Source organism: Erithacus rubecula (assembly GCF_903797595.1).
Source record: "Erithacus rubecula genome assembly, chromosome: 6".
Taxonomy (NCBI): Eukaryota; Metazoa; Chordata; class Aves; order Passeriformes; family Muscicapidae; genus Erithacus; species Erithacus rubecula.
Genome location: NC_136688.1, coordinates 14638233 through 14665707, shown reverse-complemented (window position 1 = coordinate 14665707; position 27475 = coordinate 14638233). Strand labels below are relative to the sequence as shown.

Genomic DNA, 27475 nt, shown 5'->3' with positions numbered 1-27475 from the left:
GCACGTGTCACAGTCATGAATAACCTGAGAGATGCTGTCCTGATTAGATCCACCCCTCTTTGTGCCCACTTATAGGTGGCGTCTCTGCCCTGATGGCCTGAGGCACCGTGGGCCCATCGAGCCAGGAACAGTTCCCCCTTGTGTTCCCAATCTAAGTCTATCTTTGAGACCTCTATCTGTGCAGCCTGATCTACCTGCTTGTTGTGCCTGTTGTTCTTCATTAGCCCTACTCTTGGGAACATGGGCATCCCATGACGGACTTTCACAGGCAGCTCTCTACCGAGTGGCAATGTCTTTCCACTCATCAGCAGCCCAGATTGGTTTTCCTCTATGTTGCCAGTCAGCCTTTTTCCACCTTTCCAGCCAACCCCACAGAGCATTGGCTACCATCCACAATCAGTGTAAAGGTAGAGCTTTGGCCATTTCTCTCTCTCAGCAATGTCCAAGGCCAGCTCTGAACAGCTTTGAGTTCAGCAAGTTGACTCGATCCACCTTCTCCTTCGGTAGCTTGTGCAACCTGTCGTGTGGGGCTCCATACGGCAGCTTTCCATTTCCGGTTCATCCCCACAATGTGGCAGGAACCGTCGGTGAAAAGGGCGTAGCGTGTTTCATCTGCTGGCAGCTAGTTACACGGTGGAGCTTCTTCAGCCCGGGTCACTTGCTTCTGCTCCTCTTCATCAGCGAGACCAAAATCTTCACCTTCTGGCCAGTTCGTAATTATCTCCAAAATCCCAGGGCGATTTGGGTTGCCAATACGGGCGCGCTGCGTGATGAGGGCAATCCACTTGCTCCATGTGATCTCCAAAATCCCAGGGCGATTCAGGTTGCCAATACGGGCGCGCTGTGTGATGAGGGCAATCCACTTGCTCCATGTGGCGTCGGTGGCGTGGTGGGTAGAGGGAACCTTTCCTTTGAACATCCACCCCAGCACTGGCAGTCGGGGTGCCAGGAGAAGCTGTGCTTCTCTGCCAATCACCTCTGAGGCAGCTTGAACTCCCTCATAGGCAGCCAGGATTTCCTTCTCTGTGGGAGTGTAGTTGGCTTCAGATCCTTTGTAGCTTCTGCTCCAGAATCCCAGGGGTCGGCCTCGGGTCTCACCAGGCACCTTCTGCCAAAGGCTCCAGGACAGACCATGGTTCCCAGCTGCAGAGTAGAGCACATTCTTTACCTCTGGTCCTGTCCTGACTGGGCCAAGGGCCACTGCATGAGCGATTTCCTGTTTGATCTGGGCAAAAGCTTGCTGTTGTTCAGGGCCCCAATGGAAATCGTTCTTCTTGCGAGTGACCTGGTAGAGAGGGCTCACAATCTGGTTGTACTCAGGGATGTGCATTCTCCAAAAGCCGATAGCACCTAGAAAAGCTTGTGTCTCCTTCTTGCTTGTTGGTGGGGACATTGCGGTGATCTTATTGATGACCTCAGTGGGGATCTGGTGCCATCCATCCTGCCACTTCACTCCCAGGAACTGGATCTCTCGGGCAGGTCCTTTGACTTTGCTCTTTTTAATGGTGAAACCGGCTCCCAGTAAAATCTGGATGATCTTCTCTCCTTTCTCAAACACCTCCATTGCTGTGTTCCCCCACACAATGATGTCATCGATGTACTGCAAATGTTCTGGAGCCTCACCCTTTTCCAGTGCAGCCTGGATCAGTCCGTGGCAGATGGTGGGGCTGTGCTTCCACCCCTGGGGCAGTCGGTTCCAGGTGTACTGCACGCCCCTCCAGGTGAAAGCAAACTGAGGCCTGCACTCTGCTGCCAAAGGAATGGACAAGAATGCATTTGCTATGTCAATGGTGGCATATCACCTTGCTGCCTTGGACTCCAGCTCGTACTGGAGTTCCAGCATGTCCAGCACGGCAGCACTCAGCGGTGGAGTTACTTCATTCAATGCCCGATAGTCCACAGTCAGTCTCCATTCTCCATCAGATTTCTGCACAGGCCAGATAGGACTGTTGAAGGGTGAGTGGCTCTTGCTGACCACCCCTTGGCTCTCTAGATCACGGATCATTTTGTGGATGGGGATCACAGCATCTCGATTTGTCCGGTACTGCCGGTGGTGCACTGTCATGGTGGCAATTGGCACCTGTTGCTCAGTCACTTTCAGGAGTCCTACTGCAGAGGGGTTTTCTGACAGTCCAGGCAAGGTGTTCAACTGCTTAATGCTCTCTGTCTCTACAGCAGCTATTCCAAAAGCCCACTTGAACCCCTTTGGGTCTTTGTAGTAGCCGTTCCTGAGGAAGTCTATGCCTAGAATGCACGGTGCCCCTGGGCCAGTTACAATTGGATGTTTCTGCCACCCCTTCCCTGTCAGGCTAATCTCAGCTTCCAGCAAAGTGAATTCCTGTGATCCCCCCGTCACCCCAACAATGGAAACAGGTACCTTCCCCACATGTTCTGATGCTATCAGGGTGCATTGTGAACCAGTATCAACTAACACTTTATGTTTCTGTGGCTTTGACGTGCCAGGCCATCGCACCCACACTATCCAATAGATCCTGTCATCCCATGCCTCTCCCTGGCTAGAGGCAGGGCCCCTCTAGCCCTGGTTATTATTTCTTTCCTGGGCATACATACTGGAGGTTCCTTCCAGGGGATCTGACAGAACATCCTCCTTGCTGTAATACCCTGCACCTTGCTTGTGGGAGGTTGAGGCTACCTTCATTTTAGTGCGGCTCCCTCGGTTAGCATTTCCCTCTCTGAGCTGACGCACCCGTGCTGCCAGGACAGAAGTGGGTTTCCCATCCCATTTTCCCATGTCTTCCCCATGGTCTCGCAGGAAAAACCACAGGTCAGCTCGTGAGGTGTACCCTCTCTCCCTAGCTGGGGGATGTGAAGCTCTGACTTGGGGGCCTGTGACTCGTACTGGTGCTACGCTGATCTTCCTCACCTCCTCAATTCTCTCTATCATCTCCTCCCTCATATCCCTCATCCTATCTTCGACCTGTTGGAGGTCCCTGGCCACAGCAGAGACATTAGCCTGCATTGGGCCATTCATCATGCTCTCGAAATTTCTGAGTTTGTTGGCAACAGAACACACTGTCTCTGGACTGTTATCGGCATTAATCATTGCTATGTAGGTGGTATATTGAGATGGACCCAAGGTTGCCAGATTCCATAACATCTGCCCTGTGCACTTGACCTTGTCAGGGTCATTGTCATGCTGTCCATCCCTCCCAAAGAGTACCTCTAATACTGCTGTCTCTCTCAGCTGCTGGATCCCTTCCTCAAGGGTCTGCCAGCGCATCCTACGGTGGTACTCCTGCATTCTCTCTCTGTGTACAAACTTCTCTCTCACACTCATTAAAAGCCGGTCCCAGAGGGAAAGGAGGCCTTGCTCCCTTACAAATATCTGGTCCACACCTGAATCCTGGGCCAAGGATCCCAAATTCCTGGCCTCAGTTCCATCCAGTTGAACACCTGTCCCCGTAAGGTCCCACACCTGGAGTAACCAAGTTGTAAAAGGCTCACGGCCCTGCCAAGCAATGTCTTTATGCAGGTTACGGAGACTATTGTATGAGAGGGACTCGGTGACAATCTCAACCTCTGGCTCCCTTGCTGGTTGTGAGGACCCTCCTTGCTGATCCCCATTAGCTAAGTGCCTCGTTTTAATCTTAGATTTCCTAGTTTCCACAGGAGCAACTGCTGCTGGCTGTGGCTGCTCCTGTGATCCAGCTGGAACCTGGACAGATATGACATCTATGGGTTCCACTGCAGTACCATCTGATTCTCCCTCTTTAGGGCAGAGGGAGGGTTTCTCACCTGCTGGAGAAAAATACTCCTTCATCATCTGGCTATGCTCCTTCAACATTTGACCTATATCCTTCACTAGAGCCCCCACCCACTCTGGGTGGCTCATTTCTGCAGTGGGCTGTGGGGCATCATCCCTAGTCCCTGGGGCAGGTATCAAAGTTGTTGTCCAAGCCAATATTCCCTTGTTTCTGAATGCTAAGTAAAACAGGCCAATCAGCAACACCAGCCACTGTATAATAACATTGGCAATTAAAACACATCTGAAATCCTTGAGAACCAGTGGGGTAGCCTCAAAAAACTGGGTGATGGGTTGGGAAAAAATTTCCCTTGCACTCGTTATCTCACAGTAAGTACCATTACTGAAATAGCCCCAGAAACACGCAGTTAGAGTACAATAGCTCCGGATCCATGCAACCGCTTCCCAGAAAAAATTAAAAACCCATGAATTCCTGACATAATCAATCCACCAAACCAATCGGACAATAGCCACAGCAACCTTGGTGAGGGGGCCCAAATTCAAAAAAGGGCTTACAAATGGGAGGGAGATGGCTGTGACCACATGGAACACAAACCAGATTAAACCAGACAACATATTGCCAGTTAAGAGAGCTGTTATTCCTGTGTTAACTCTCAACTCAGTGTCCTCTGCTCCATGTCTGGGCGCCAAAATCTGTCCTGGTTTGAAAGGACAGGTGTCTGCCAGTAGGGGCAGAAGTTTCCCTTTTTGGAATAGAGACTTTGGTTCCACTCCCCTCCCACAAGTATTACGATTGTTTGAATCAAAGACTCTGAGGCAAAGATTAGGGGGGTGGGAATAACAGCTCTTTTACTAATATATCTAACTATACAAACAGAAAACAATAACAGTTAAAATTGCTAACAGAATGAAATAGATAACTCGGTGTCAGTCCCTTTAGATGCAAGCACGCTGTCTCTGTGCTTAGTCCAGAGCCCGGATTTGCCAGAGGGCAGACGGGAACGAAGGCAGGAGGGAGGGGGGAGGGGCAGCAGCGGCCACGCCGGTCTCGGGCGGGAACGGGCTCACCCTCACTGAGGGCGGCGGCTCCTTGCTCACCGTGTGTGTTCAGGGGATCAGCTGTGTCCGCAGAGGCAGGAGGCTGGAACGGGGCAGATGCAGGGCAGGTGATCGCAGAGGGTCTGGCTCTGCTGTGCTCGGCCATGTGGCTGAACGATCCCAGGCGCCCTCCTCCCGGCTCGCTGGAAACGCGAGTGCCCTCCCGGAAGCCTCAGAGGCCCCTCCGGGGCCGTCCCCACCCACACCTTTGTCTGGACCCATCAGGGACCCTGGGTGTAACCCGGCCAGCTCCATTGGCATGATAATGGGAAAAATTCTTACAATTGACACAGTAACAGAAAAACACTCAACCTTGAACAGAGGCTTAGGAAATGCTCCTTGTTTAAATTTTTCATTAACATTCCCCAGTTTCTCCCCAACTGAAAGCCCATGTTAGGAGAGAAAAAAAACCTTTAAAAGTTTTGAGGCATTGTTGTTTTTTTGGAATAACTGTCAAAGATAAATCCTTTGTAATGTTGTTGCTTCTTACGCCTTATTTCAGCCTCTCTCTTTTCCTTGCACTTTTTGACTGGTTCATGGAATAACTTCAGAGGGTAAAATTCTCAATTGGCTGAACCAGTTTGTTGCGGTACGTAAAATTTCCTGAGAAAAATATCTGAGTAGACAATTTTGGAAACTGCATAGGACAGTATTTTATTAGAGTGGAGTAGGTGGCCTCTCAATGGTACTTGCCTTCTGCTGGGATCTGTGGGGATTGCCTTCCAGGCCTTCTGCTGGGATCTGTGGGGATTGTCTTCCAGGGAAGGGTGTTCCAGGGAAATCCTACATGATAGAGGTGGTGGCCCAACTTTGAGCACAGGGTTTCTTTGCTGTCGTGTCGATTGAGTCATCACCTTCCTTGGCTTTTATTATTATTCAGTAACTTTCCCAGTTCTCCTTTCAGTTCCACTGGTACTTCTTTATCACAGCCATTCATACGATTCACACTGATCGAAGGATGCAGTGGCTCTTTCCTTCCTTTGAAAATATTCCCCGTCCCTATAGGTTGCTGCTGAATTATGCAAGGATTAACATAACAAGTAGGAATATTTTCACTTCAGCTAGGAAAAAAGTATTTTGGAACCCAGTGCAGGGAGTCAAATTCAACATGGATAGTTTCAGTTGATCTCACAATGACTTTTAAGAACTCCTTCCTTGAACCTGTGAGGTTTGTTGTTGTGTTTGCCAAGGGCAGGGACAGGGTTTTTTAACCCTGAAAACATTCACAATTTAATGTGAGCCATGTTCTGCCATCCTAATGCATGTAGCCAATTTGTACTTCAGGTTGTATATACGATTCCAACACTCTGCTCCTTGGAGGGAAAACATTGAAAAAAATTTCTCCTCTTCCTTTATTGTTGTCGATGTTTAAGGAGATTTTGGAGGTGTAGATCTTTGTTTGAAGCTTCAAGTGCCACAAGGTACTAGTTTGCATTCTGAAAGGGCTGTGTGAAGAGCACTACATCCTGAAAACTATTATTCACATTTTCTTATCTTCATAGGGAGATGGTGTAATTTTTTTTTGCTGTATATGAAGAAACTAGTAGCATGAACTTTCAGAGTTCTTATAGGCATAGCCTTTCTTCTTCTCCAACACAACCTTAGTTCTGCTTTTAAGAAGTGAATTCCTGATTCTGGTTATCTTTGTTACTTTTAAGCATTTGAAGTGTAGCTCTAACTAGATTATCACCTACAGCTCTTCCATAGGAAGCTGTAGTTTCCTCTGAGCAGGCATTTTAGAAAGAAAAGGAGCTCTGTTTGAGGAGACAAATGCCATGTGGTGTTTCATGGGATGATGAAAACATGCCCCATCACAAGCTCAGGCTGTGCTCTGCCATGGCAACGTAGCTGGGTGAAACAAGAGGGCAGCAGGTGTCCCCCTGAGGGTGGAAAAATATGGATTTGCCCATGGAGATGGTGCTCTTCAGGTCTTACTCAAAAGAAAAGGAAACAGAGAAGAAAAAACTGGCCTCTCTATGTATTTCAAATGGTGAAGACTGAGAGTTCTGGCATAGTGTACTTTGACTCTCAAAGCTGCCAAAAAGAACAAAAAACCTGGATACTTAGTGCAGGGTGAGGTTTTCATAGCCCACATTTCCTCTATGCTTGCAGCAGTTTGGACTTACATCCCAATTTCTACAGCCCAAATGGACTACACTAGTTGAATACCATTGCCTCTTACATGACAGCTGCTTGTTCTTCACATGGAAAAAAAGTCCTTGAAAACTGGTGCATGACTTTCTCTTCAGCTTTGCTTTAGCCTTGCACTACCACTTTTACATCTGGAGTCTGCACTTAGGTGTAATGAACATTTCTGTTTTAAATGTCTGCCACAGGTAGCCAACCTGGATGCCAATGAGAATTCTTATAGTATGAAGGAACATTTCTTTAAAGACATTCAGCAAGATTGGCCTGGCTACAGTGAGAGTGATAGACAGATGTTGGAGGTGAACCTTTTCCAGTAAGTTCAGTCAGTACCACAATCATTTCAGAAAACCCTCTGGGAAATGAAGGTCTGTTTTCCTGGTGAGGAAAGAACTATGACTACTGATATTTTTGCCTTGCAACCTGAAATACTGGGCCCTCCTTACAGAAAAACTGCTCCATCTCAGAATGCCACCAGCACCAGCCAAACATCATCTCTGGGACCTTCTGAGAGAGATACTCCACTGAGGACTGCTCAGGTATTTTGTAGATTTTTGAAACATTGCCTAGTATGTATTATGTATTATCCCACTTGCTTTTGGTGTCAAAGCTGTGATATGAAGCAGTACTGTTGTGTTTCTATCATCAAAACCTGAAGCGTGTACTTCTAATAGGATTCCTGCATGCTTTTCAAGATATTTTGTAATACACTGTTAGCTTTTCAAAGTCTGCAACAGCTTGCACACGTGTGTTGCTTCTCATGGTGCATAGGAAGCTCTGCTAAGGACAAGGTGGGTACGTGGTTTTGGTACCTGGCTGTGTCTGTGAAGGGCTCTTGATGATCCTGAAGCTCTAGTACCTAAAACATGCATGGACATCCCAGTGCTACTGTTTGAATAGAAATCTTAGGGAAGCCTAGAAGAAGGACAAATTACAGTAGTGATGTATTTGTAGTAATTTAGTTTCTCTGCCCTGGGCAGCATTTATGCCCATTCTGACTCAGGGCATCCCATGTTTGAGGAGGGGGCTCTGAATCATGAGGGAATACCTCTGACTTTTTAGGCTTAAAATCAAGAGGGGGCCTGTTTTCTTCCCAATACAAGGGAGCAAGGCAAACCCCTTGAAAGAAGCTTGGCATAGAGTGCATAAAAGGTATACTCTGTATACATGAAAGAATTTCCTTCAAATAGAGGAAGGAGGACACAGCTCTGTTTTTTCCTAGCTCTGTTGCAGCCAGAGCAGGAAATGCTGCAGCCCCAGCATCCTCTTCCCACCTGGGTCCATCCCCACAGGATTTCTGTCAGCAGGCTGGCACAGAGCCATGCCTGGCACTCCTGCTCTGAGCTGCTGATGTGCATGGGTGGGAGCAGCGGCTGCACGGGAGGGAAGAGGCTCAGGGTGAGGCAGGGTTTGCTCTGGAGAACAGCAGCAATAACAGCTGCAGCCAGGCTGGGGCTGCTCTCTGCTGTTCCTGTCTCTGCCCTGGACATGCTGGGATCAGCGCCGCACCGGCGGCTTTTGGGGCTGCTGCAGTGAATGGTGTGGGTGTGTGACAGCCAGAGCTGAGTGTGCTCCTGGTGTGTCTGAGCAGAAACAGGGAGATAATGAAACTAACCTGAGCTCCCCAGCTTGGACAAGCCTTTGACAGAGCTGCTGAAGGCAGTGTCTTTGTCCCAAAGCCTTTTAGCTACAGAGTGGGAGTAGGACTTGCTGAACAGTCAGGTGAGAGAGTAAGAATGAGTTAGCTGCAGCACCTCCTTGTTTGAAAGGCTGTTTTAAGTAACAAAGATGTGTTTCCAACCATTGCCAGCTCAGAAATGCAGCTTTTTCAGAATGGGAGCAAAACTAATTCTAATCATCTTTGCAGAAACACCCTCTGGCTTCTGATTTGTACAGCCCTGTGATGAGCAAGAAGCAGAGGGTCAACCAACAGACCAGTGATGTCCAGCCAGCAGCTGCTGCCCACTCTCCTTCGTCCTTGCTCCTTCCTTCCACCTCCTGTTCAGCTTTGAACCTGCCTCGAAGTGTCAGCTCCATTTCCATTTGCACCCCTGAGGTACAAGAAAAAGATAAAATTCAGACTCCTTCTGGAATCCCAGTGCCTGCCAGGTTGCAGGGGAAGACTCCCAAGTCCAAAGGTGAGAAAACGGAATTGGACAGGGTGAAAAAATCCCATCCTTTGGATTTTGATAAAATACTTGCCATGAGCAAAGTCCAAGAGATTCCCAGAGACCTCAGGACCAGGCAGAACAGGATTCACACAATCAAAGTGCAAAGCTGATGGACCACTTTCAGACATGCCTCCTTTTCATTTTTTACTGATTATCTCTGTGGTTTTTTCTCCTATCCAGCCTCACATCCAGCAGCACCTCCAAGTCCTCCCCACCTCATGCCCCAAGCATTTCATTGTGCCAGGGGCTGTCCCAAATCCAAAGATTCAGAACTTTACACTTGGCCTTCTTGAATCTGATGAGGTTCCCAGGGCCCCACTTCCCAAGCTTTTCCTGGTCCCTCTGCATGGCATCCCACGCCTCTGGTGCTGGCAACCTTGCTGAGGGTGCACTTAATCCCACTGTGCATGTCATTCTTGACACAGATCAATGCTTGAGTTTTCAGACTGCGGGAATCATATAAAAGCACCATGCATATAAAGAATTTTTCACAAAAACCACCCATCCAGTATCTCTCCTTTACCACCTTTTAATGACTGTATCTTTTAATGCTTTACTGTCTGGATTCTTACAGATCTGTCAATGACAAAGTAATAGAGGTTCAGGGTCTTGGTACATTATCTGGAATCAACTTTCGTGCCTTCCCAAATCTCCAATTTGAGCTATTTTATTCTGATTTTCCCTGACTTTAGGAGACAAAGCAGAGGTCAGAGGAGGCCAAGGAAACAATTCAGGTTCTGTGCCAGAGAAGAAGAGGATGATGCCTGTGAGACTTGCAGGCATCGACTGGAGTGGCTGCGCTGCTGTTTATGGCCGACCCTACAGGGACAGGGTGATGCATTTACTTGCTCTGAGGGATTACAAGGAGCCAGAGTTACTTGCCCACCTGCAGAGAGATGGAGTCAGGCAAAAGGACAAGGATTCCCTTGGAAAGATCCTTCAGCAGGTGAGATGGTGGAGCTTGTGCTAGCAATTCTTCCAACACTCTATTCTGCTGTTCATCATTTTACTGCTCTCTCACCTGTTTAAATTAGAGACTTTTCCAGTACTCCTTTCAATTAACTTCCACTAGTGTTTCTTTCTCGCAACCATTCATAAGATGCACACCCTCTGAAAGATGCAGTAGCTCCTTCCTTTTTAAAATTCCCTGTCTGCATAGGCTGTAGTAGGATTATGCAAGCATTAATGTACCAAGCAGGAATATTTCCTCTTTAGCTAGGAAAAAAGTGTTATGGAACATAGTCAAGGGAGTCAGATTCAACATGGATACAATTTCAGTTGATCCCACATTGACATTTAAGAACTCATTCCCTGAACCAGTGAAGTTCGTTGCTGTGCTTGCTCAGGGCAGTGGCACGGTTTTTCACCCAAAAGACACAAATTCACAATTAAATGAGCCATGTTCTGCCATCCCAACTGAAGTAATACATTTAGATTTCAAGCTGATTATAAAATTTCAAAGATCAGCTCTTCAGAAAGTAAAAAATGAGAACATTTTCTCCTATTCCATTGCAAAGTTTAAGGAGATTTCCTTGGAGGCAATTTCCTGTATGAGCTATGAAGTGGTTCAAGGTACTGCTTTGAATTCTGAAGGGGCTGTGTGAGGAGCTCTCCACCCTGAAATGCCTTGCTCAGGCTTTTCTGGACATCAGAGCAAGTGGGGATTTATCTTATATAAATCTAAAATGAGCAGCCTGAGCTTGCTGAGATCTGGTATAAACATACTTGCTTCTCTTCCAATGCAACCTTAGTTCTGCTTTTAAGACATGGATTCAGTATTCTGGGTATATTTGTTATTTTTGTATTTTTTGAAGCTGAGGGGAGACAGACATCAGAACAGACCCAAATTAGCAGTATTTATCATGTTTTGAAAGAAAGGAAAAGGCTAAATGTTGAGAGATGGTGGTGGTGTGTTGATGAATTATTAAATATGTTGTAGGGGTCAAATTCATGGAGACTTTTCCTGTGGGCTTTTCTATGGAACTCTGAACAGGTGTCAGGTGACAAACTCTGAATCAGCACGTTTGATATTCATGGTCCTCAGGTTTTACTACCCCATTTTACCTTTTAGAGTAGATTTTGTATTAGTCTTGAGGAAGATACGAACCTCATTGGTTTTCAAAGGAATACAGCAAGCCATGTGCACTGCCTTCTCATGGCAGGACTTGGCTGGAATGAACCCTGGCTCAGCCACATGGAGAGGGACTCTGGGCCTCACCACCTCTCCTTACACATCATAGCACAGTGAGATACGAAACTCTCTTTTAAAAATTTCAAAGGTGTATTCAAAACCTTAACAAAACACAACAAAAGGACTGAATAACCAAACAAGGACAGCCCACTGGGTGTTGGTGAGAGTAGCAAGCCTTCCCTCCTCCCAGATACCCCATGCAAGGGGCACAGGTACATGCCCTCCCTCTGCATGTCCGACTACCAAGGCTGCCCCTGGCAACTCCCTGGGGTAAGGGGACTATGGGGAGAACAACAAACAACAAATCCCAAACACATAACTATATATCAATAAAACTTCCCTGAACATACACATAATATTCATCCCTTAATTACAAGACTCAACTATCGCATTCCTCATCTCTAAGATGAGGTGTTGTTTTCAAAGGAACACTAGCTAGATATGAATAGAGCTCCTTGTTTGTTTCCAATTAGAGAAAATTTAATATGGCTTCAAACTCACAGAATAAAGAAATAATTAATCTCTGTACCAAATGACATTGCTCAGTTCCAGCTGAGTGCTCACAAACAGCTTTTCAGAACCAATTGGATTCCTGTAATTTGCATATAGCAACCATAGTGAGCGTGTCTTTTCTTACATGTCTGCCTGTAGGTAGCCAACCTGAATCCAAAGGACAATTCCTTCAGTCTGAAGGAGCATCTGTTTCAAACCCTTCAGACTGATTGGCCTGGCTACAGTGAAATAGAGAGAGAGAATTTGAAGTTAATACTTTCTAGGTAAGTTCAGTCTTTAGAGGAAGGAAAAGAGCCTTTTCAGAGAAAACACCCTGGGAGATGAACCCTAGCTTGTTAGAATATGCTGAGTCAGCAGCAGCCCATCAGGGTGATGGAGTCCAAATGCTGGCCCTGCACAGGACACCACAAGAATCACCCCCAGTGCCCAAGAGTGTTGTCCAAACACTTCTTGAGCTTCTGCTGCTGTGACCACTGGCCAGGAGAGCCTGTTCCAGTGCTCCAGCACCCTCTGGGGCAAGAACATTTTCCTGCTATCCAGCCTAAAGCTCCCTGAAGTCAGCTTCATGCTGTTTCCTTGAGTCCTGACACTGAAGGTCTGTTTTCTCTGCAAGGAAAGAACTATGACAGTCTCTGTTTAGGCCTTATAACCTGAAACTTTTGATTATCCTTACAGAAAATCAGCTCCATCTCAGACCCCCACCAGCACCAGCCAGGTGACATCTCCAGGGCCTTCTGAGAGAGGTGCTCCAGCAAGATCTGCTCAGGTATTTGGTGCATTTTTAACATTCCCTACTGTGTATTAAGGTTTAGCCCTCTGCTGATGGTGTAAAAGCTGTGATGTGACCAGGCCTAAGCATTCTGTGCCTCAGACATTCTGACTGCTTTGGCAGGAAGGTTGTGATCAGAAGAGAGGGTCCTGCAGGGCTGAAGCAGCACTGTCCTGAGCCAACTTTCTGCTCTGCCAGGAGACTTGAGCTCAGTCCCCAGCCTCAACTCATTGCCTGCAGAAGGGCTCAAAGGGCTGGCTCTGCATGCATGACAAAACTGTGTCAAAAGCTGACTGTATATAAGGGGCTGCAGCAGGGTGGGGCACATGAGGCCCTCTCACTCTCTTTTCCCTCTCTCTCACTTTCATTCTCATTGTTTACTCCAGATCTACACTATCCCACAGCCAGACCAATTTGGCATCTACAGAATTGTGATATTCCTTCTCTCTCTTCTCTGCTTTTATTTCTCTCCTCCTCCTTTGTTCTGCCTGGGAACAGCATGGCTGTCTAGTTCTACTCCATCCTCAGTCCTGAAATTTGCTGTGGGAGTGGGGAGCTTGTGGCCATGTGTTGTGTCTTGTGAGTCAGCACCTTTGAGAAGGTCCTTGGGAGGAGCTGAAAAATGATGGAAATGCACTGAGGAAAAAGGAAGGGCTCATAAGTCACCACTTGTGAAAGTCTCTTGTACAAATGTAAGAATGTTTTAGCCATCAGCTTTTGAGTCTAAAGAGTGGAGTGGCTGCTGCAGTAAAGGCAACTGCAGCTAAAAGCACAAGAGTTTGCTGACATGTGACTGATGTCTTTGTTCACCCTGATAAGAATTCACAACCAACCAACCAGCCACCATTCCCTGTACTCCTGGGTTGTGTCAGTGAAACAGTGATCTTGTCTTTAACAGGTAAAACCCTAAAACAGCCAGGTGTCTCTTTGGTAAAACATGTGGGTGTGTGACAGCAAATGCTGAGTCTTTTCCTGGTGTGTACAAGCTAGAATTGGGAGCTAGAGAAAACTTACTGGACCTCCTCAATTTGGGGAAGCCTTTGATGGAGAAGGGATTGTCTACATCCCAAAGCCTTTTAGCAGTAGACTTGGTGAAAGACATTCTAAGTCCTAAGATGTGAAACTAGGAAGGCAATAGAGCAGATATTTCCAACAGGACATCCAGTTTGACAGCTATTTTCAGTTAAGAAAGATGTGCTTTGTTCAACCACTGACAGTTCAAAAATGCTGCTTTTTAGAATGGGAGCAGCACCTGATCCTGATCATAGGTTAATGAATTATTTTTTTATTATTGCAGAAACGGCCTCTGGCTTCTGGCTTTACAAGTCCTGGGATAAGCAAGAAGCAGAGGATTGACCAGTAGCCCAGTCACATTCAGCCAGCAGCTGGTGGCCACTGTTCTTCCTGGCTGCTGGCTTTGTCATCCCAATCTCCTCCATACCTGTTTCCAAGTGTTGGCTCCATTTCCCCCTGCATCCATGAGGTTCGAGAAAGAGACAAATTTTGGAGTTCTTGAATCCCAGCACCTGTGTGCAGAAGACGCCCAATTCCAACAAGCAGTGAAGAGAACTGGGGAGGCTGAAGCAGTAAGGTCCCTGGGACTTCAATGAAGGTATTAATGTGCTGCTTTTCCCAGTTTCACTGTGGATAAGTGTGGTGTAAAGATTTGATTGTTAAGAGAAGCCTCTGCCTGAATTTGGGTGCAAGCAAGCCCATATTGCAGAGTCAATAGTACAGACATTATTTAACAGTAGATGTGAAGTGGGGAGATAGGAAGCAAAAGGAGGAGATGAGCGGGGTGAGGGGAAGAGCTGAGATGAGCCCCGAGGTGGGTCCATCCCGGCCGGGCCCTCCCTTCCTGCAGTGCAGCTGCTCAGTCTCAGCTGCAGCAGCGCTGCTGCATCCCCCTCGCGTTTGCAGGGCAGCAGGGGAGGGAGGAGTGTGTGTGTGTGTGTGTCAAACCCTGGGAACTGCTGCCAGCCTGTGCCAGAGCAGTGATGTTGGCAAGGACAGCCAGGCTCCTGCAGCCCTGGGGCTCGGGGCAGCTGCGGCCTTTGGAGCAGGCGCGGCAGGGCCTGGGTGCCATTGGATACAGCCAGGGATGCTCCGTGGGAAGGCTGAGGGCAAGGCTGACCCTGCAGGAGCAGCTGAGGGAGGCCTGTGCTGGGGCTCTTGCTAGAAAATGTCCCTGGGCAGAAGCCAGAAGTCCAGCCTGTTTCTTCTCTGGTACCTCCCAAAATGTTGAAAGACATCTCTAGTTTCCTTTTCAGATCACACCAGCACACCAGTCAGGTGCATCTGCCCTGGGATGCATCCCTGGCACAAATTGTTGTCCATCTTGGTACTGAATTTCAGGTGATTAAAGACTTACTGCTTGTAGCAATTAATCTCTGGAGGCTTTGAAGGATTTATTGCCGTGTGGAGGGATTTTTTTGTCATCCAAAAGAACCAGGTGTTCAGGTGCAGAGGAGCAGAAGCACTGGTGTGTCAGTGTTGGGAAGTAGTCTTTATTATTCTCATTGTCACTTCATCTTGGATTTGTGCTATGAGCTTTGTAAACCTGACTTGTGTTGATTTGAGTTAGAAGGGAATGAAGAAAAATTTTCTCCCATCAGTGGCTTTAAGCATTAATGAGTTTTGTCCTCCTTAGAAGCTGATGTGGTTTGGGTTTTTTGTAGTTGTGCTTTCAGACTTGTCTGTAGTTTTTTTTTAGCCCTGTATTACAAGTGCCTCAGTTTGCAAAGCTCCCAAAAGGGCAGTGACTCACAGAGAAAAAAAATCTCTAGAGTCAATTTGAGTGTATTTTTACTGTTTTACTTGAGTAAAACCAGACCTGCTAGGCTTGGTAATCTTCAGAATCTGCCTCATGGCTATTTTTTAGCACCGGACACGAAATTCAAACTCTGCACAAATGTTGGCATGCCCTAATTTTCTTTTGATTTCTCCTTCATAGGGTAGCCCAGCTACTCTGAGATGATGAGCAGTTGCCAGTATCTCGACAAGAAAGTGTCCCACATTCAGCAATGAGTATCTGTGTTTGGCAAGCAGTAAGTGGAGTCCTGGCACCAGTCCTCTGCTTCAGCCTGAAAAACTCGATGAGCTCAGACTTTTTTATTTCAAAAAGAAGTTCCGTTGTTTTAGGATTCTCCAAGTTAGCACTGAGCAGATCAATACCTGTTAAAAATTTAGGATTAGTTTTTTTAAGATTACAGAATTTAGTAGTGAACTTTAATAACAAAGAATTTGCATTATTTTTAACTTCTTCTCTTCTTGTCGTTTATATCATGTTTGGAGTGATTTCTTGTGGTCAATTCTTTCTTCAAGACTTGTGTTTGTCCACTAATTAACTTTATCAAGAGAATTTAGAAGCCCAGTACCTCTACTATGAAGCTGTCCACCTTGTAGGAAAATTTTGTAGCAAATGAAATTTCTTTATGATAAGTATCAGTTTTTTCCTGAAATTCCTTCTTCTCTTGCTTTGAAAGACTGGTGTCACAGGTGCTGGAGGGGAGCAGTCGCTGCTCCCAAAGCACTGGGATTGAAGAGGAAAATCCATCAACGGCACAGAGAGAGGAGAAAGGAAATGTGGAGGCTCTGCTTTTGTGCCTCACAAATTTTATTGGGAAATAGAAGTGATTTGATAATATTTACTTATTTACTAATTTGCTAATGAATACTATTCTCTTCATTGATGGAATTTTAAACCAATCTTCTTATTCTCCTTATTCTCACTATCCTGCCTCTTTTCTCCTTCTAGCTATTTGCACATTGGACTTATTTTTACTCCTCTTCTCCTACAGATTTTAAAATTCCTATTATGACTACTCTTCTCCTATGAATTCTAAAATTATTATAACTGTTTTTCTTGTATAGGTTTTTAAATTCCAATTCCTCTTCATCTATGGATTTTGAAAAGTGTTTTCCCCTTCCTTTTCTTCTTCTATTGAAAATGCTAAATTCTTTTTCCTATCACTACTCTTATTCTCCTATGTATCCTTAAGAAATTCTTCATCATCCTGTCTCGGTTGTTTGCTTCTCCATCGTCGCCTTCCTCATTATGCAAGTTGTCTGCCTTGCCATGTCTTGAACTTCGTCATTGCCTTCCTCGTCATCTTCATCATCCCACTGCCACCTCTGTCTTTTCCATGCTCCTGCTCCCGTTCCTGTTGGTGCCCCGATCCCATGTTGCAAGTCTCATTGGTTCCGCTGCCCCGCAGGGAGGCCAGCTCGGGGACAGTGGCTGCTGTCGTTGCCGTGTCCGTGCTACTCCTCGGGCGGTGGTGCCAGGCAGCGGAACCGGAAGAGTCCCCGCAGAGCCCGCAGCAGCCGCCTGAAGCGGGAGGGACATTCCCTGGGGGCACACGGCTGCCCGTGGAGGGCCCAGCTGGGAGAAGCCGCGTGTCCCACGGGGGCTTGGCCATGCAGGGAGGCAGGAAAGGCACAGAGCGGCCCTGGGCTGCACGGCTCTGGTGCCTGCTCCTCAACCCAGGCCTCACAAGGAACTGGCACCGGGGGGCCCTCTGCTGCAAAAACTCTCCATTTCTGTTGGTGGTCTTCTTCCAGGGGCAGCTCCAAGACACTCAGCTCGTCCCACTCGTCCTGCTCTGCGGCCAATGCCCTCATCTGGGCACGGGCGTTGGAGCCGACTTCCCAGGACTCCTGCGTGACCTCTGGGTCGTCGTCATCCTCGCAGCTGGGCTGCGCAGAGGGTCCCTGCTTCTTCCCTTGGGACACGTCCTAGACAAGGGACCCTTCCTCTTGGGAAGGGGCTTGGCAGATGTGTTCTTCCCAGTAGGAAACCACCTCCCAGCTGTTGACGTCTCCCTGGGACATCTCCTGCCCGATGTTTTCCTCCCAGGCAGAGAGCTCCTGGAGCAGCCCTTTCTCCAGGTATTCTTCTCGGTCTGAGTGTTCCTGGGAGCTGTTCTCTTCTCCATGACACATCTCTTCCTTCGTGCACCCTTCGCAGGCTGACACTTCCTGGGACAGCTCTGCGTACTCTTGCCCCTGGGACCCTCCTTGGGGGTTGTTCCTTTCTCCCTGGGACAGCTCTGCCTCCTGCACATCTCGCTGCTGCCTAAGATCTTCCCCCGTGTGGGATTTCCCAGGCACGAGGCTCTGCTCCCTTTGGGCTCTTGCTGCCTCTGCTGCTCCTGCAGCCTCCTCCAGGGCACCTTGCTTCTCCAGCTGCTGCAGCTGGGCCTGGAACTGCAGCAGGACCTGGCTCAGGAGCTGCCTGCAGCTGCTCTGGTCCTTGCAGAGCAAGGCAGGACTGCTGTGTACACTCTGGTATGGGACACTGGGTAGGCTCTGTGTCACCAGCAATGACAGCTCCTTGCTGGGCACAGCAGTCTCCAGAACCCTTTCATCCTGCTGGCCAGTCAGAGGCTGGGGGGGCTCCTCCTGCCCGGCAGCTCCACTCGGGGCGGCAGCTGCGGGCTTGGTCTCCATGGGACTCTGTGGGGCCAGAGAGGCTCTGGGCAGTACAGGCGCTGCCACTGCTGCCACCGCTGTGCCCACGGGGCTGAGGGAGGCGGGCCACTCTGGGAAATAAGGCTGGGGCTCCTCCTTCTCATCCTCGTCCTCCTCTTCCTTATCCTCGTCCCTGTTTTTGTCATCGTCATCGTCCTCGTTATCGTCATTGACATCATCCTCATCCTCGTCATCATCACTGTCCTCGTCCTCGCTGCTCCCAGTGCTGGAGGTCATGTCCTCCTCCCATGGGACCTGATCTTGTTCTCCAAACTCAACCCCAGGGGACAGCTCCATGTCTGAGTCATACTCCCTCTGGGACATGTCGTCGTCGCTGGTGTCGTCCCAGGTAGTGTCCCAGTCTGAGTCCTCCTCGGAGTTGCCTTGCTTGGCCCCCACCCAGCACGCCTCCGGTCCCTCCTGCGGCTCACTGCGGGCTCCCAGCTGGGCGGGCGAGGGACTGAAGGGACTGCTGGGGGCAGGAGAGGCACTGGCCAGGGCAGCAGCTGCCTCTGCTGCTACTGCAGAGCCCACAGGGCCTGGGGAGCCAGGCCCCACCAGGGAACAGGGCTGGGGCTCCTCCTCCATCACTGGGCTCAAGCCTTTGTTCCCAGTGCTGGAGGCAGCATCCATGCCTGCTGAGGGTCTGGGTGTGTGGCCAGCTGGGCACGGGGCCGGGGCACCAAGACTCGGGGCTGCCTTTGGTGGCTTTATCGTTGTCTGTCGCACTGGGCCTCTGTCTCTGACGGATCCCAGGAGTCGCTCCCTCCTGTCAAAGTGGCTCTCTCGGGACTGAGCACCGCGGGCCCTGCAATGCCCCTAGAAACCCTCCGCCATGGCGGGGCTCTGTGATGTCACAAGGCTCCCGGGCCATCACCATGTCCCGTGTCACAAAGGGCACGACACAGAGTGCCCGTGTCGCCAAGGGCCGACCTGGCACCCCAAACCCAATGGGGCAGCTGGGAATGGGCCAGGAGCAGGCCCGGCCTTGGGGACTGCTGTGGTTTTGCAGGGCTGTGGTTTTTTTGGTGAGAACATGGGAGGGAAACAATGTGGAGACACCATGGGCAGTGGAGAAGGAAGAGCAGGAGGTGCTCCAGGAGCCGAGATTCCTCTACAGGCCGTGGTGATCACCAGGGTGAAGCAGCTGTGCCCCTGCAGCTTTGCATCCCATCCTCCTATGATCTTAAGACTCAATGAATAGGCAACAATCTATCCTCTATGGACTGATAACACCAGAAATAAAAACAACTTTATGGGTTGTCCTTAATGCCCATATATTTAATACCGTCTTGTAATCTCTTGGTTTAGCACGGATCATCCCTTGATTGTCTACTTGTGTTACGTAAGCTGAAACTTCAGCAGGTGCTTGCTATCCATTTCAATGTATATGCACTATCTTTTGAAGACATTGTACAGCCTAGGGAAAAAACCAAAACGCGTCTCAAGCTATCTCCATGATCCCTTCAGGGATGGCTCCAGCAGCTCCACATCCTGACGCTGATCCCGCTGCTGGACGCAGCTCTGCACGTGGGGGCTGACAGTACTGTGGAATCATTCAGGCTGGAAAAGCCCTTGGAGATCTTTACGCACACTCCCCTGTGCTGCCTTGCCACCCCTGATCCAGTTCCTCTCAAATACATACATAATGGGAATGCCTTCTGGAATGGCATCTCCTCCACTGCCCTGGGCTGCCAAATTTTTTCTGGGCACAAAATTTTTCTTGTACCCAATGTGATCTTTGCCTCGCACAGCTGGAGCCCCTTTCCTTTCATTCTGTTCCTTGGCCTTTGGGAGCAGATCCTGATCCCAGCTAGCTCCAACCTTTCTGTGTTACAGCTGGGAACTCTCCTTCAGGTTTTGGGGCAGAGGAGTTTGTGATCCCAGGGCACTGCCTGGGACTGAAGAGGAAAATCCATCCATGACTCAGAGAGAGGAGAAAGGAATTCTGGAGGCTCTGCTCTTGTGCTTCACAATTTTTTTTGGAAATAGAAATTTGTTTCTAATTTTAGGATTTACTGTTTTTTCTCCTCATTGACATAATTCTGTATGATTATCCCTATTTTCCTTAATCTCATTATTCTGCTTCTTTTTTTCTTTCAATTCTACCTATTTACACATTTGACTTCCATGAATTTTAAAACTCCTTTTCTTATTACTCTTTTTCTTCTTTCTAGTTTTACATGTAAATTTTTATGTTATATCTGCATTTATAGTGAGGAAGAACCCCTTGAAGTCAGACTAACCACATTTTTTCGTTTATTTAGAGAGCAAATTTTGTATAAATCATGATTTTATATAATGTTTTATTTAAAAGACTCTACATGCATAAAGCTAAGATAACTTGTATTTTCGTAGGATACTATTGTCTATTTATGCTGTACATGTTCTGAGAAACTCATGTGAGTGTAGCCTTCCTCTTTGGTTAAAACGTAATCTACACTAAATGCATTGAACTGTGAGTTAAGTGGCACAAATAGGAGAAAAGAACATAGATACATAAACATTAAGTTTATATCTTAAATGTCAGGCTGGATGAATGTATCATTGGTTCATTCCCTTGCCTAATTTTGGATCACTTACACTGTGTGGAGTCCTGAAAAGCATATTTGTGCTGTTCCCTAAACCGGATTTTCTGTTGAAATAATGAAATTTTGTTCCACATTCTATTTCCAGTCAAGTTTGCCCTCAAATACCATGGGGTCATTGCTATCAAATGCAAAAGGATGTGTGTGGGGGGGTGGGGTATTTAGTGCACATATCTACAGAGAGATTACTATCATTTTGATTTGTTATTTTCACTTTTATATTGACACGTACTCAGATGTCACTTAACATCCACAAAGCCCTAGAAAGTAAAGGTTAACAATGCATTGGAAACATAGCTAATATTTTTTCCTCATCCACTGTCTTGAAAACGGGGAATTCAGGCAATGTCTCAATTTGTTTTGCAGGTTGATGCAGACACCCGAGCGCGGGCTAGCTCAAGAGAAATACCAGTGGGAACTGCCTTAGTATGGGATTCACTGAAGGTATAACCTTTTGAGCCACTTGCTCAACAGTGCAGTCAGTGTCAGGGATCAGACAAATGAGAAGAGGGAGGCTCTCAGCTGCTGTGGCTCCAACAAAGTGCTTATTCCAGTTGAACGGATCAGGAGCAACATAGTCTTTGGCAATGCTGTTTCTGGGATTGAATACAGAAGCAAATTGGTGGGTGGGTACAAACAGAAAATCAATAAGGAGTCCTTAGGGGAGGAGTGAAGAGCAGGGTCTTACAAAGCACAAACCAATGAGGGAAGCAGGAGGAAGAGAAAGGGTCACATGGGCCAAGGAAACATCCAGTATAAGGGGTTTTCTGAGGGGGCAGAGCAACAAGGGATTGGCCAGGGTAGGAATGACCAGAGAGGTTTGGGAGCAAGGGACACAGCAATGGACAGGGAGGGAACTGGGACAAGGGGTAGGGAATGCTAAACAGGGCAGTATCAGGGGTGAATACAACTTATGGACAAACCAACTTGGGGAAAACACAGGGGTGCATAAGGACACACCATAATAACAACTTTAACAGGGAACTTAATAAAATAGGCATGTGCCACCACAGCAGGTCTTGTAACTTAATTAATTTTGATCAGGATAGATGGGGAAATTACCCTCCTGGGAAGGGTTTTTCAGATTTTACTTGGACTTACTCACATCACGGGAATATTTATGGACTGTGATACCTCTACAATCATGCAAGCACGATCAAGAAACAGAGACAGTAGTACTTGTTTGAAGAACTATATGCAAATATAACTTGTGCTCTGTTCTCGTTCCACAAGTACTTCCTTTTTTTTTCTTTCTCCTATTTTCTTCTGTAGTCCTTGAATCAGAAAGTGATCTTAAAGCCTAGAAGTACAGTGCATTTAGTTGCTCATAGTTTAAATTTGTGTCTGGACTTAACTACCCACATGTACCATAGCAGTAAGTTAAAAAACTTATGAATCAATTATTATCTTCATAAATATTTTTCAAATTTGATGTTCCTTGGAACATTTTGCCAGCCATTATTGATCCTGGTTAAACTTAAATGTCCCTGTCTTAGAGCAAATATTATCCCTATTGATATGAACGCATGCAAATAAATTGGAAGGCTCAGTAAGTTTAAAACACCCTACTTCTACACAGAAAACCTGTATTGTTTTAATTCTTCCTAATGCCACACTCAGCCAGCATTTCAGATCACTGAAAGAGATCTGAAAACAAATACTGTCTTTGATAGATTTGTCTGTAGAGGTGATTATGTGAAAATCTTCTCTAGAAAGTAATAGATTTTTCTGTACATGGTAAAGTGGCTTAATAAAACAACTTGATAAGGCACAATTTAATGCAAAAGAGTGGATGGAATAAAACTGTTCTTTGGATGAGGTGTGATGTGAAGAGAGAAAACGAAAAACTAAAAGGAAAGAGGGAATAAGAAAAAGAAAAGTACCAAAAGATTGTTGAGAAGAGGTAAAACGGAGAGGTCTATTAATATCCTGCAAATAATAAAATTAAGTATGCAATTAATTCAATAATAGCTTGTATTGTTTTATTATAGAACGTTGTTTTGTGTGTACTACTTTCAAAATAACCATCAATGTATTAAAAACAAATATTTGATCAGATAGATATTACATGAATTTCCAGAATTATGGAAGTTTAAAAGATTTTAGCAGGATCAGTATTTTCTTGGTGGATTTGATATATAAGCGATCAGCAGCACACAAAGAAGATTTTATGCATTTGTATAGAAGCTTCTTGGATATTCTGGGAAGGGGAAGTTCTCAGTGAAGAAAACCAGGCAGGTTAAACTGCTGTACAGGATTTCCATATTTGTGTCAGTATCTACGACATATATCAGTTTCTAGTGCTAGACAGACAAAATCACAGAACAGACCAACATTTACCTGAAAGAAGCTTTGCTTCTGAGGTGGAATTACGTTTTTCTTATAAATTCTCTCCTGGCTCTAGTGGCAGAGTTGTTCATTGTGGACGTACCTTTGCAAATATTAATGGTAGTGAATATAAGCACTGGAAGAAATCTTCTGGAGGTGACAAATCCCTTCACATTGAAGGGAAAGAAAAAGTGTAGTGTTTTGGCAGTGTAATGCAGCATCACATGGTCTATATCCAGGACAGGAAGCAAACAGATTGAAGAAACGCTGAGCTATATCCCCCCAAAGCCAACTGTCACTTGCACCATAGTACCTCATTCAATGCTAAATTAGGGATTCTTTTATTATGCTGAGTTTAAGAGGTTAGATGTGTCAGCCTGAAGTTTGGCATCTCCATTTAGCCAAGGCAGGTCAGAAAGAGCCTGTAGAAATTAAACCAAACTCACTCTCAATATTTCTATTAATGAATGCAAACTAATTCCAAAACCACAACAGAAATCTTGCCAATCACTGGAGAATCTAGGAATACTGGAGTTGTGCTAAAGTTACTTTGACTCCATATGGTATGAAATCAGACTTTTGTTGCTTTGCCAGCAATGAAAACATAATACTGGCAGTAACTCCAGAAATTTGTGCAAAGTTAAAATGTCAATCATGTCTTTAGATGTCTAGGAGATATCTAATACAGAGTGAGACATTTTTATAGTTGGTTTGGGGTTTTTGATGGTGTTTTTTATTGTTTGCTTGAGCCTGGTTTTCTCCCCCAGCATTACAAGTCTTCAGGCATAAATTTAAAGTCGTCACTATACGAGGTTTAGGAAGCCATCAAAGTTGTCAAAGTTTTCGTAGATGATTTGTGATTTTTAGTTTGCAGAATTATTCTACTTTTAGTAAAAATGCCATCAAACTGATCAATTTATGTTTTGACAGTTCTGTATGTCAGTTCTAAGCCTGTTCAAAATCAGAGGCTTATATTCAATGCAGTTAGTAGTTATGTTTGTGGCAGCCTTTTCAAAAAGGCACTATAAACACTGAATTTTTTATTTCCTGATTTAAGAATTAATTTAGTCACTTCTATAGTGTTCTTTTCATATTTGGTAGCACATATTTATTGAAATTTTTAAACCCAATATGAAGAATTGAATATGAATAATCATAATGTTACAGAATCACAGAATGGGTCAGGTTGGAAGGGAGCACAGAGGGTCATCTGGTCCAATCTCCCTGCTGAAGCAGGGTCACCCCAGAGCACATGGCACAGGACTGTGTCTATATGGATCTTGGATATCTCCTGTGAGGGAAAACCTATAACCTCTCTGGACAATCTGTTTCAACACATGGTCACCCACACAATAAGAAACTTCTTCATGTCTGGGGGAGGACTATCTGTGAATATAAAATATAATTCCTGATGAAAACATTGAAAGTATTTGTTAAAAAAAATGTTATCCCTTTTTCTTTAAAGGGTTCATCCAACTTTTAGAAGGAATGCTAAAAACTTTTCTGATTTGAACAGTTTGATTTCATTTGATTGAGAGGTAGATGAAGTTAAGCTGGACTTTATATAATAAGTGTATTAATGCAGTACAGTATAGGAAGTGAGAAAGAGAAGGAAGGGCATCTCAAAGCAAGGCTATGTTTTGATCATATCTTTAAATTTCTTTGAGAAGAGTTGTGAACTAAATATTGTATTCATTATGTGCAGAGTGGTCATTCTGAAAGAAATCTAAATTAATGACTGTTCCATTTCTTGAGCATGGTGAGAATTCTCTTTCAATTTAACAAATTTCAATATGATCAAGATTTGTAGGATTTGTAAGATTAGATGCTTTCCTTCGTTGTTAATTCCTTCTGGCTTCAGATGACTGACAGATTCTACTGAAGTTCAAACAAAAATTCTTCAAAAATATATCTCTCTCTGAAATTCTAAAATTTGTCCTTCATTTGTCCTTCACCCTTGGCTTCCAAAACCTAAATAAAATATACTGCTGAACAAAGTATTTGGTTTTCTCTATGGCTTGTCATTTTAGCCAAAGTCTGTTTCTCACTACAATTTCAAAATTAAAAAAATACATCTTTTCACTTTAGACAGAAAAAAATATAATTCAAAAGACAAAAACCAATAAACTTATTTTCATATCTTTGCTTTATTAAAATCCGTAGGGATCGCAACTATATATAACTATGAGAAAAGCATAAGATACAGATGTGTGCATTAGAAGGAATAGAAAATATGATATCTACTTGGAGTTGGTTGAGTGGATAATTAGGAAAGTATGCAACTCAACAGTTTTAGTTCAAAAAGTAAGAAAGATTTAGATAAACCCTGGATGTGAAATCTGGCTGACCACCTCTAAGGAAGAAATGAAAAATCAACAAACCAAAAACAAACCAAACAAACAACACAAGAAAAACCTTCAAATTTAATTAAATAGATGCCATTTCCACTGGGAACAGGAAAGACCTTATGGTGACATGTATAGTGAGAAATGGGAGAACTAAATGAGCATAAGCTCTGTAAAAGTCAAATTAGTCAATAATTTTTCAGCTTCCCAGAAAATACGGATGAAAAATTATGAAAAGTTTTACTGTTATTTCCTAAAATATTTCCTTTACCACTATTTTGATCACTTCAGAACCCTGGAAGGCTGTTTAATTACTAACATGAATATAATTCTTGCCTTTCTACTAAACTATGTCTGTTTTTCTATAAAAATGCTGACTGACTGCCAAGTTGCATTGATTCTATAGGTCTAAAGCTATACCTGCAATGAAATTTGATTAAGAGTTCATTTTATCATCACTTAGCTTGTCGCCTTTTCCTTTCTTTGCAGTGGCTTTGGTGAGTTGTTCTGTACAAGTTTTGCAAAGTGATGCAAAGGAAATTGCAGTGTAACACATGGTATAATAAGAGAGTTAAAAATATCCTACAGCACAGAAAATTTAGCCTGTCTACAAATAACAGTAAAATATTGTTATCAGTCCATTATCAAAGAATAATTATAATGACTACAGATCTTTGCCTAAGACCTAATCAATTTGAGATAAATATTTCATTTTTTGTACACAATTAAAAGGAATCCTAGTTTCTCTTTTTTTCTGTGCTCTCCTACTGCATAAAGGAGTACATAATGGAGTTGTATGGTAATTGGAAATTCTTAGATGTAGAAGAAGAGGTAGTTCCAATTCCATTCCATTCAAATTTTCCAAACCCTGAGGTTTATAGAATGCATGTGAGCTACCAAGGCTACATAGAAAAAATGCAGAGCTATGGGTCCCCACATAGTTGGTAATGTCCAAATATACTAATTTTATTTGTATGAAGAGGTAAGTAAAAGTCATTCTATCAGAAATTGTGCTATGCTATATATTTGTCTAAACTCTACAAATAAAAAAATCCTTGTATTTTTAATGCCACTGAAAACCAAATCACAAGAACCACAGAAATGTATTACAGAGTTTTCAGTTCTGCTGTTTCAGTTCTGGATCCCATAATGACTCTTGTATTCTAACTCAGCAAGAACATAAGTGGACATAATGTTGACAGCAAAAAAGGTAAACAGGATAAACTGGTATTAAATGGCTTCAGAACTCTGATGAACTCTGTAATGACTTGGGAAAATGGCCAGTTTGCTTTGCACTTTCTTTCTCCATATTGCATAATTATGTCCAGTGTGAGCTGGAATAGAGTTAATTTTCTTCACAGTAGCTAAGATAGAGCTTACTTTTGTATTTGTGATGAAAACAATCTTGATAGTTCAGGGATGTTCTGTTTCCTATCCATAGGATAGTGATGAGGCTGGGGCGGTACAAAGCTTTTGGGAACAGACACAGCACTGCCAGGTGACCCCAAATGACCCAAGGGATATTGTGTCTGACCACATGATGGTCATGAATGAAAATCTGTGAAGAAGAATGTTTGGAGAAGGATGTTCAGAGTGAAGATGTCACTTTCTGAAGTCACCATTATGCATGATGGAGCCCTGCTTTCCTGAACACCTTCCTGCTCATCGTGACCCAAGATGGAAGGAGCCACAATCTGGCTCAGAAGCCCAACTATCTTCCTGCCATCCTGGCTCCTCCACTGCCTGTCCCCACCACCTTCTCTTCTGCCCTGAACCAACCTCCAGACATCACCCCCTCCACTGTGAGTCACGCCTCTATCAATCAATCATTCTACCTCCATCCTGGGCCACTCCTCTGGAGCTCCACCCCAGACGTTTGCTCTCTTAGATCAAAACCCTTCCTCCTCACCACTGGATCAAATGGCAGCGTCCTTTACTTCACCCACCAGCAATCAACCAGCCCCCATGGTCAAAGGCAATAAGCCCTGCTGTCATCCTGTGACTAACACCAATGTCATTGCTCCCAGTCACCCTTTTCTCTTGGAAGAGGATTCTAATTCCCCAGATATTGAAGGACTGTTATCTCACCTCTAAACCCTTGAGAACCCCTGGGACACGATCAGGAAAACTG

The 27475-nt window shown here is 45.3% G+C and overlaps 1 long non-coding RNA gene and 1 pseudogene across 2 annotated transcripts in view; both read left to right on the top strand.

The window, feature by feature from the left end:
• Positions 1–7287, top strand: part of LOC306803947 — a 17910-nt pseudogene extending 10623 nt beyond the window's left edge. Inside the window, exon 2 of the transcript in view lies at positions 7159–7287. The product of the transcript in view is annotated as an uncharacterized misc_RNA (transcript). The remainder of the gene's footprint in view (positions 1–7158) is intronic.
• Positions 7288–11979: 4692 nt separating this feature from the next.
• Positions 11980–14383, top strand: LOC306803664. The gene is made up of 3 exons (XR_013774656.1): positions 11980–12105; positions 12518–12608; positions 13909–14383. It is a non-coding gene; the product is annotated as an uncharacterized lncRNA (long non-coding RNA).
• The last annotated feature ends 13092 nt before the right edge of the window (positions 14384–27475 follow it).